Source organism: Etheostoma cragini, chromosome 15 (genome assembly GCF_013103735.1).
Source record: "Etheostoma cragini isolate CJK2018 chromosome 15, CSU_Ecrag_1.0, whole genome shotgun sequence".
NCBI lineage: Eukaryota > Metazoa > Chordata > Actinopteri > Perciformes > Percidae > Etheostoma > Etheostoma cragini.
In genome coordinates, this window is record NC_048421.1 from 14,935,405 (window position 1) to 14,945,267 (window position 9,863).

Consider the following 9,863-nt stretch of genomic DNA (forward strand, 5'->3'; position numbering starts at 1 on the left):
GCCAACCCAGCCACAGTACCCTAATGTTTTTGTACAATGTTGTCCTTGCTAGTTTGCGTAACACCTGAATCTTTCAGATACACTCAAAAGTATCACAACAGGTGGGTGCCCAGAGAGCTCAGTTGGTAGAGCGGGCGCACGTCTATGGAGGTTCACTCCTTGATGCAACGGGGCCGGCGTTCAACTCTGACCCGCGGCCCTTTGCTGCATTTCATCCCCCCTCTCTCTCTTAAAAAGAAGACAAACAAAAAGTATCTCAACAGCTGATTTAATTGAAATGTTTCCATGGTAAAATCTGAAGGAATTTTTAAGTGTTTATACAGTGTGATCGCGTGTGTGTGAGTGAGTGAGTGAGTAAGTGTGTGCTCAAAATTTTGCCATCATCTTCTTGATAAGAATACCCGACCTGTTCACCAAGGCTGGAGCTGTTTGACTGCCTACTTATCATTTTAATGTTCATTAGGATTCTTAACTAGCAGCAGTGGCACTGCTTTGCCCTTATTTACTCATTTGATGATGCAGTAATGGCTCAATGAAAGGTCACATCTAAAAGTGTCAGTGTGAGGTGAAAAGAGTCAAATCCTGAGGCTTCTTCTTGCACATGTACAGCAGCCACAGCTAAAGCAGCAGCTTGCCTGAGGCATCTTGAATTCACCTGTCTCGGGTTTTAGAGTTTGAAGACAGACAGCGGTGGCAGGGATCTCTGCTCAGGGAGTAACAGAACAATATCACTGCTCCAATCGTCCTGGCTCCCTCTGAGATACTCTAGTGAAACCCTTCATCATTAATTAAAAAGAAAGGAAAATGAAACACACTTCACATATCTCAACTCCTGCCTAATCAATGTCCTCTTAATCTGAAGGGTTGAAGGTCAGATCAGGCTATTGTGTTTTTCCCAAACTGTTGCTGCTGTACCCCTCCTCCCTCCAAGTTTTCTTCCTGTGTGGTTGGCTGGCACTACAGGTTGAGATAGGGGAACCAGAGAGAAAGCAGCGTTAACAAGTGAAATTAAAAACCCATTCACTCTCCTCAGTCATCCATTTGGAGGCTGGCCAAAAGAGAAGCAGCTGTTAGGCTGGCAATGGAGGGAGACCGAGAGCGAGAGAAAGAGAGAGACACAGACAAAGAGAGAGAGGAAAAAAGTAAATTCAGAAAAAAATAGCAAGTTTTGAAAGGAATAGGATCATGCACTCTTTCCCCCAAACAACAGCAATGAAACGGGCTCTTTTGAAAAGAATCTGCCTAAAAAAAACTTGTCTCACATTTAGAATTGCTGATATGCTTATATAATCAATGTCTTTTAATATGTCTTGTCCAAAATGGGATCTATGAGAGTGACTCTGCAGCTTATCAGCAAACTTCTCATGCTGACAATCACACAGCCCTTCCATTGAGTTACCATTCACAGAACTATATGTACTGATTAAGGTCCAAAGTGCAACAAAATGTAGCTTAGTAACAATAATAGAGGTGGATGCAATCTTTGCCACAGGCATTGGTTTTCAGGTACTCTTCACTTCGTATTTTTGTCTTGCTCGCTGCTTTCGTTGTAATTTAGTCTAATCACTTCAGACACAATGACCATGTTGAGTCTTATTTATTCTTAATCAAAAAGAAGAAACAAGTTGTTCTCCATTCCTCTTTCTTATGGCTGTTTTTAAAGGGTCAGTTTACTCAAATCACACAGCTCTGGTGGTGTCTAGCTATGCAGAAAGCTTTGGTTTTACCTGCATGTTCCAAAATGTTGCTTGGCTGCGACCCCATACTAGGTGTTAGAGATTAGCTAGTCTATCATTTTAGCCTGTGTATTTATTTTTCAATAACGGGGGTGGAAGTAATACATCACATTTAATCTCATTACTTTAACAAAGTTGTTTTGTGTGTAGGCCTACTAAATCAGTTAAATCAGTCATTTTACCTATTTTCTGGAGAACAGTTTGCTGCATTTCAAGCAGCCTGTCTTATAGAGTTAAAACAAAAGTTTAAAAAAAGTCATGATAAACTGTGTGGGAATCAGCAGCTGCAGCAATGCATGGACCGTGCACCTTTAAAGTGGGTTCCCAGCCCCTAAAACACTAAAGAAGAAGAAGCTGCTGGTGTGTCTGCGGCCACATGAAGACAACTGTAGGCTACCAAATGTTCACTTGAACTTCAACATGGCTAACGTTAGGCCCAGCAGCAGTTTGGGAAAAGTAAAACAATGCAGTATATGGAGAAATGCGTCGTTATGGGAACCCATGAGGTTAGCATTGTTATTAGCATAGGAGAAAAGGCTAGCACCCCAGCCGTACGTTGCGTCCACAGGCGCATGCTAAGTGTGGCTAGCTGGCATGCTAAAATGTTGACGGTGGATCCCCCAGCGCTGAGTTTCTGTCTTCAGAGGTGTGGGAGGCCTTTCTGCTTGTTGTGACGATAATCCCTGATGTGACTGCAGGGCCTCGAGTCTTTCTGCTGAGCGCCCTTTGTGGACCGGTTATACAGCTCGAGAGATTGACAGGACTGGTTTATGATTTATTCTGCGAAAAACGAGCAGCTAACCTGGGGCAGATTGTGGAGGACTTCGCGGTCCTCGATTGACAGATCACGTTCAGACAGGTGAGCAGTCCTACAACAACACACTCAACGTGCGTGCGTGCGTGCGCACTACGCCTTGTATAACATCCGTGCAGTTCTCTTTTTGCTTCAACAATGTGCTGCTGTGGAATATATTGTTTATACATGCCTTTGTTGTCTGCCTGTGTGATGTTTTATTCTGCTGAATTCTATAATAAGTGTCAAACTAGGCACTGGTTGCAAATTGAGTCTATCGAAAAGGGCTTTGTGGTGTGTATATGGTGACATGCAAACGCAATATATGTGATCTTTACTTCCTTTCTTAGTAATGTATGTATGTATGTATGTATGTATGTATGTATGTATGTATGTAATGTATGTACATATTATCAGAGAAACTTAATAGCAACATGTCATTATTGCCCAGTCCTACGCAATACAGTATTATGGAGGTGAATGGAATTTGGCTTCTGGTAGGCCTACATTGCAAACTAACGTTTGAAAAAAACTCAGAAGCAATATTTCCCTCTAAAAACTGGTTCCTTGTTGCCTTCACTGGAGCTACTTTCAAACTAACAAATACTAAAGTCTCAGTAACTGATGGTCAAAACCTCATCATACAAAGCCAAACTGCATGGCTAGATATTGGCGAGGAAGAAAACGTTTTTGTGTGGTTTGGGTAAACTGCACCACAATTCTCTGATCCCTTAGACTCTACTACAAGGGGAGCATTTCTAATATTTTGCTTTTTAAGTGGTCACAGCGTCCTCGCGCTGTCCTGCTTCATTTTATATCAAGGCACTACAGGGATGATGATGTCCCCATCTGTTATCTGCAGTGGTAAGACCTCTTGGCTGAGATTGCTTCTGGTGTGTCATCATGCAGTATGACGGCTCTCTATCCACCTGTTACTGCTAGATGCTTGTCATTGCCGGACCCCTCTGAACTGTGAGTGTGGAGTCAATATAATAATCTCCTCGGCCAGTCGCCTGATAAACAGACACACTGACATTCGCAGAGATGATGCACTTGACTTCCAGCAAAGAAGGCCCCATCTGGAATCAGCCATTGATTTTTTTTTTTTTTTTTGTCAAAGTGAATTTTTTCATTTTTTTTATGGCCGTGAAAACAAACCTTTGTGCCAGCTTCTTTTAAATGGGGATCAAATTCCCTAATCTTTATCCAAATCAAAGGCTGCACACTTCAAAGTGACTGGATCAGCAGAGATACATACAGAGCAGCAATGCCAGAGCAGTAGAAAAGAAAGTGGGGGGGGAGCTTTGCTCTCACTTTGCTGTTCAATCTAATTTCAACTCCTGTCTTTCTTCTCCCTTTTCATATTTCAGTGGTGTGTGTGTGTTGCGCTGTACAGTTGTAAGAGAAAAAAACTGGGACCCCCAGGAGAATGGATGGTTTGCAGAGGTTGGCGGTAGCGGAGGGGGGAGCGTGGAGGACTGGAGGCTCGGTGTGGTGCAGTTATCTCCACTGTGCAGATGAGAACATGTCTTTGCCTGCGGGATGCTGTTCTTTCTCCGGCCAAGGGCAGCATCCATGCGGTGAAAGGAATTATGGGCACACTCTCTCCAGTCTCTCTTTGGGGAAGCCACAATCTGCACTTGGTTGTCTTGTTTGTTGGCCATTTTTCAGGTATGTAATTACCATCCTTAATGGGTGTAATTAGGGCCTGCGCAGCTTGTGCTCATTTGGAAAACAAACTCTTTTTTTTATGTACAGATGACAAATCGATAAGGGAGCTGAGATTTAACCACAAAAAACTCACAGCTCAAACAGAATAGCAACCAAGATTTTGAAACAAGCATTTAAGATTGTTGAGTTCTATTTTTTTATTACCGTTTTATGTGCCTGAGACACAATTTATTGAACTATTCTGGCGCTTCAAAAAGAGCATTTGTGTGCTATGTCCAAAGCCTCAAAATGAAGTAAAGTGACATAGCATTGACGGGATCAACAGGAACATGTCCACTCCTCCACCTGCCTAATGATAATTCCTTATTGCAAACAACTAAATGTACCATTATCACCCCTAACCAGGAACGGGATTAGACCTCCTTATTTGTGTGGTTTCCCACCCGAAAATAATAGTAAGGAGGCACAAATAAGAATTAATGGAGACAAAGGTGAAGTTAATTTATGGAAAGCTCAGCTGCTCCGATGCTCGCTTCTTTGATGCTTAATCTGTTATTAAACCCCACAACATTGGGCATGCACACAGGAACATGCATGTGCACACACACTTTCTAATGCACACACACCTTGAAGAGGTGAGGATTCCTGATTCAGGGAAACCAGGTACTGAAGCCAATATTACCCCTCTGGGAAATAATGATAGGCCGAGGGTGCAGAAGGTTTGAGATGAGGCTACTATGAAGACACACTGAAGAGTAACAACCCAATTCCACTTGTGTTTACTCGCGCGGGTTTCTAGGGCAATGGCAGGAGGCTTTGCCTTTCCTGTAGAGGCAAACCAACTTAGAGGAAAACATTTCAGCCTTGAAAATAAAATGTTCTGTGGGGAAAAGGGTCTATTACTGGGAGCTTTTTCTCTTTGCAGACTTCTCAGAATGTTAAAATATAGACTGTTTGTTTGAGGTGTACCACCAAGGTTTTGTAGACTTAATCTCGTTATTGGCTTGCCTTTTAGCAACACAATCAGTAACCATTGGCGGATTTCTGCCATTTCTACTAATAAGGTGTGTGTGTGTGTGTGTGTGTGTGTGTGTCTCTCTCTCTCTCTTTCTTTCTCTCTCTCTCTCTCTGCTGAGTGTTTTCCTCTGTGAAGCAGTCAGGATATGCAGAGATGAGCTCCATTGTTGGCATAAATTGCTTGGCCCAGGCATGCTGCCTCTCCACCGGGCATCTCCCCCCTCATACTGATCGATCTAATCCTTAGCTGTAATGAGTTTCTCTGTCTGAGAGCGAAGGGCCAAGCCATGAAGTGGAGAGCAGAGTGAGCAGGGTGAGGTGAGAAATGAGGGGTACTGGCATCAACAAGTCCTCCAAACCATACGAAGATAGGGGTTGTTTATTCCTACCCTCTAACACGACCCACAGGAGCTTTTCAGAAATTAGCGCCCCAAGCAGTGTCGGGAAATACAACCCACAGGAGAGTTTTTCCATGCTCATGTGTAAGAGAACGTAATGGTCGCTGTTGTAAAGACGCTGTTACTGTTAAAACGTTCAAAGTTTGGTTAGGTTAAGGGACAAAAAATACGTAGTTACATTTAGAAAAAGATTATGGTTTCGGTTGAAATCAACTGTTACTTAATTTACGGTGACCCAAAACTGGACTTGGTTCTGCTTGTTCCGTTTGTTCCTTTTATTTTCAAACGGGATGGGAAAAGGACTTTTACCAGGATGTGGGCAAAAGTCCTGTGTTTGTTTCACCCACCATCCTACCTCTCCTCCTTAGGCAGAATTTGGCGCTCTTGTACATTGTCACCTTACTTTTTGCTTTGCTTCCCGCTGCAAGTCTCAAGCGTAAATATGAGTCGTAATTGCTGCTTTAACAAACCACTTAGGGGACGTTTTTTGGCGTGGGGGTGGGGTACAAAAAGCTACAAAGTTATCAAGTTACAGGAGATTATACCTGTTTGTGAGTTGATGTTCTTAATGAGACGTGACTAAAGAGAATCTCACACAAGATATTGCATTGCATAATGGAGTAGGTTGCCTCAGTATGGTATGTATGGAGTAACATGACCCCTCTAGATCCATCCGTAAAAGTTGCACTTTCATCCAATTACTAAACAAGACATTAAGACGTAATTTTTTTAAACTCAACATAATTAGCAAAATGAATTTGGCTGTAATCAATTAAAGAAAATCTTGGTCGACTGAAGTCCTGAAATATCGACTAAAAATCGACTGGAGGAGGGAGGGTGCGGAGGGGCGGAAAAAACCCATTAGATTAATTAACTGTACTGTCCCGCAGTACTTGTCCTTGTAGGCTATTTGCTGTAAATTAAATCGTTTCTGACCTAATTATTTTGCACTGAAATGACTCGTCTGTCGTCTCTGACAGCGCTGCAGCAGGTCTCTGTGCACGTCGTCGCGCGGAGCGGCCTAACATCGGAGCTCGGCTTCGCGGCTGAGACACGAATAGACTATTAATTTAAAGCTTTTACTCTTAAACACAAAAGGCACGTCTACTTTAATATACACTGTATATTTAAACATATCTGTGGTCAAGCTCAGTGCCTCGCTGTGTTGCATTAACTCTGAAACTTTCTCTTTGAGTCCCTCACATTTTGCGGTCAGTCCATGCATGGTGGTGTGGCGTGCTGGTTCTTAAAACCTCAGCCCTCCACAACAGCAATGGGCCTCATGTCCTGAGCCAGAAAGTCAACAATTCCTTCCGTGATATTATTTTTGCGTTTGAATGATGGAGGCTTAACATCCAGCGTGGTCTGGCTGTGTCTGGGGAACGCTACTGTCGTTGCGCGTGGGTGCACCCAACGTTATAAAACAATTATTAGACTATGAACTATGCCAATTCTGATATGTTAATATGGCCTACTCCAAACAGACAGGGCAACCTAACGCAGACAAGTTAGCTTACCGTTGATATGCCATGTTTGTAGCCGAGCTGAGATATGAAAACTGTTGCATGCAAACTTTGAAAACAAGGGGGGTGTTCTAAAGACAGACTGTTACCTGTAAATAAGGGATGCTCTGATAACACCCCCATTAGCAATTAGTGCTTTCCACCCTTGGACAGTTATGGTCTATGCTTCCACCTGATGAAATAACACGGGAAGAAATCAACCAATCAGAATTTTGGGTCTAGCCAGAACGTATCGACCAATAAACCGACTAGTCGACTGGGTGATTACAGCCCTAAAAATGAATAAATCAATTAACATTGCTGTTCTCTATTACCCAAATAGGTTTAACCACACAACAAGCTAGCTAGCTGCCTAGAAATTTGGCCACCATTTGGTCAAGAAAATAATGCAAAATTATGGAGTTTGTCTATATACATAATAAATGCAAATCTAGACACTCAACTCCAGAACACACCAACAACAACCCCAACAACTTCCTGCATGGTCAGCTGGATCCATGTAGCCAAGTATGAATGAAAGGCAATGTTGCTTCCCTCTTGCAAAGAACAGACAGGACTGTCTGTAGTTCACAGACTCAAATGTCCATCATCTCCCAGAGAGCCGGCACTCTGCACATCAAGGTAGAAGACATGAAGATTTCTTGCAACATAACAAGGAGCAATAAGTCACACAGAGCAAACATCTCTGTGAATGTACAGTATATATCACCCCTCTCTGAACCTTCACACACTGCGTGAACAGGCCTCTACATGTCGGGTCGTATCTTCCTCAGTCCTTATTGTCATCTGTTATCAGGTTTGGACATGATGTATCAGAACTTTCCCTCTTCTAAGAATAGGACACTTTTTTAACTTTCTTGTAAGTGTTGGTTCTCTTACATCTGTTCCTGACAAATAGCTGTTGGTGAGCAGGTCTGCGACCAATGGAGATTTTCATTATTTTGCATTATAAATGTGACCGGTGTTATTCTGCATTGTGTATAATTATTTCTGTGACACCAGGATCTCCTTTGAATGATGTCCGTTTTATTCTGGTGACAAACACGAATACACAGATCTTGTCATGCAACAGGACGGCCCGCTCCAACTTCTACAGCACACACATTCACACTCTGAAGTTAGCTTTCTCTGCTGTGAATTTAGGCCACTTCCACTAAATCTTAATAACTCATAAAACAACAATAAAGTTAAATAAGTCTCTTGACATAAAGGTGTAGAAAATTTGGGACCCCCAAAAGTGTGGGAAGCAAAAATGTAAACAGAAAAATACAATAATTAATGGAGTTAGGTAAAATAATAAATACACTGAATTGTACTTACCTCTCCCAAATAGTATTACAAAAAGGGGAGAGGCTCTGAACTCTAACATATAACCTATAGACCTTACACCAGATATATTTTATAGACCTTACACCAGATATATTTTATGACAGTTGTGTCATTTGTATTTAACGGGATCAAATTCTTCTTGGCTACTTTAAAATGTGTGCTGTGGCTAATGTTGCCCGAACAGTCAATGACCATGTCAAGAGATACAGAAGAGATGCAAATTTCAGGAATCAAGTGTGTGTCTCTGTTGTACACATGTTTATGTATGAGAAAAGACTTTAGAGGGGATTGTTGAAGTCAATCTTGTGGCTACTTTCCTCACTAAATCATTTTAGGCTTCATTCTGATAGTTAGGTTCCATACAGAAAATAAGATATCCACTGTATTCCTAGACCCATGATACCCATCATACCTCTCGGCTGACAGACAAATTATTTTTCACTTTTACATTAACATGGCGAGAGAGGGCATTTGTGCTGCGGTCAGGTGGTGTCAGAATAATCACAAAAATGAGTTCCCGACTAGGAAAATTCACATCAACGCCCCCTCAAGTTAGAACGTTATTGCAAGACAGGGCATGCCTTGGTAGAGGTCTGTTCTCTCCTGATTGCCCTTCTTTACACCTTTTGTCTTATTTATATAGTTTTGGCCCTGATTCCTATTAGTTATGACACTGGACTCACTGATTAATGCTGACATCTGGGAATGTGGTTGTAGCAATGTCAAGCAAATACCGTGGTGAGTCAAATGTTATGATAGAAATCATGGCCGCACAATTAATCACAACTTTATCAAAATTGCAATATGGACTATAGTACAATTTCCAAACCGCAGGTCAATATTCGTTAATGGCAAAACATTTGTCAAACCGTTTGAAATCGAGTGTTGTGGTGCTGCAGAGATGTCCCACTCTACAAGTTATAGACTACAGACTAAAGGGAAAACAACAACTTTGTTTTGTACAGATTAGGGCTGAACGATTTTTGAAAATAATCTAATCAGATTTTTTTTTAACCAATATTGCGATTGCAATTTAATATGTGATTATTACAAGATCTTTGACTTCTGTATTATTCAACAAAGACAAACAATAAATCATTGTATAGTATAAACAACACAACATGAGATAGATTAAACAAACTGTTCTTTCTTGGAGGCCAGGCCTGTATGTGATGATGAAATTAGATTATGCGTGAATGTACTATATGAATGACCTCTTTTATTTAACTACTTCAATCACGGTAGTATATTGAGCACTAACCACGCCTGATGTTATTCACATGAAAGTCAGAAACGCAGCACACAAACTAAAGTGCAGATTGTAGAAATATAAAATCAAATATGTGGCTTTACCACACTTAGTAGTATTTAGATAATTATTTACTGTAATAAAAAA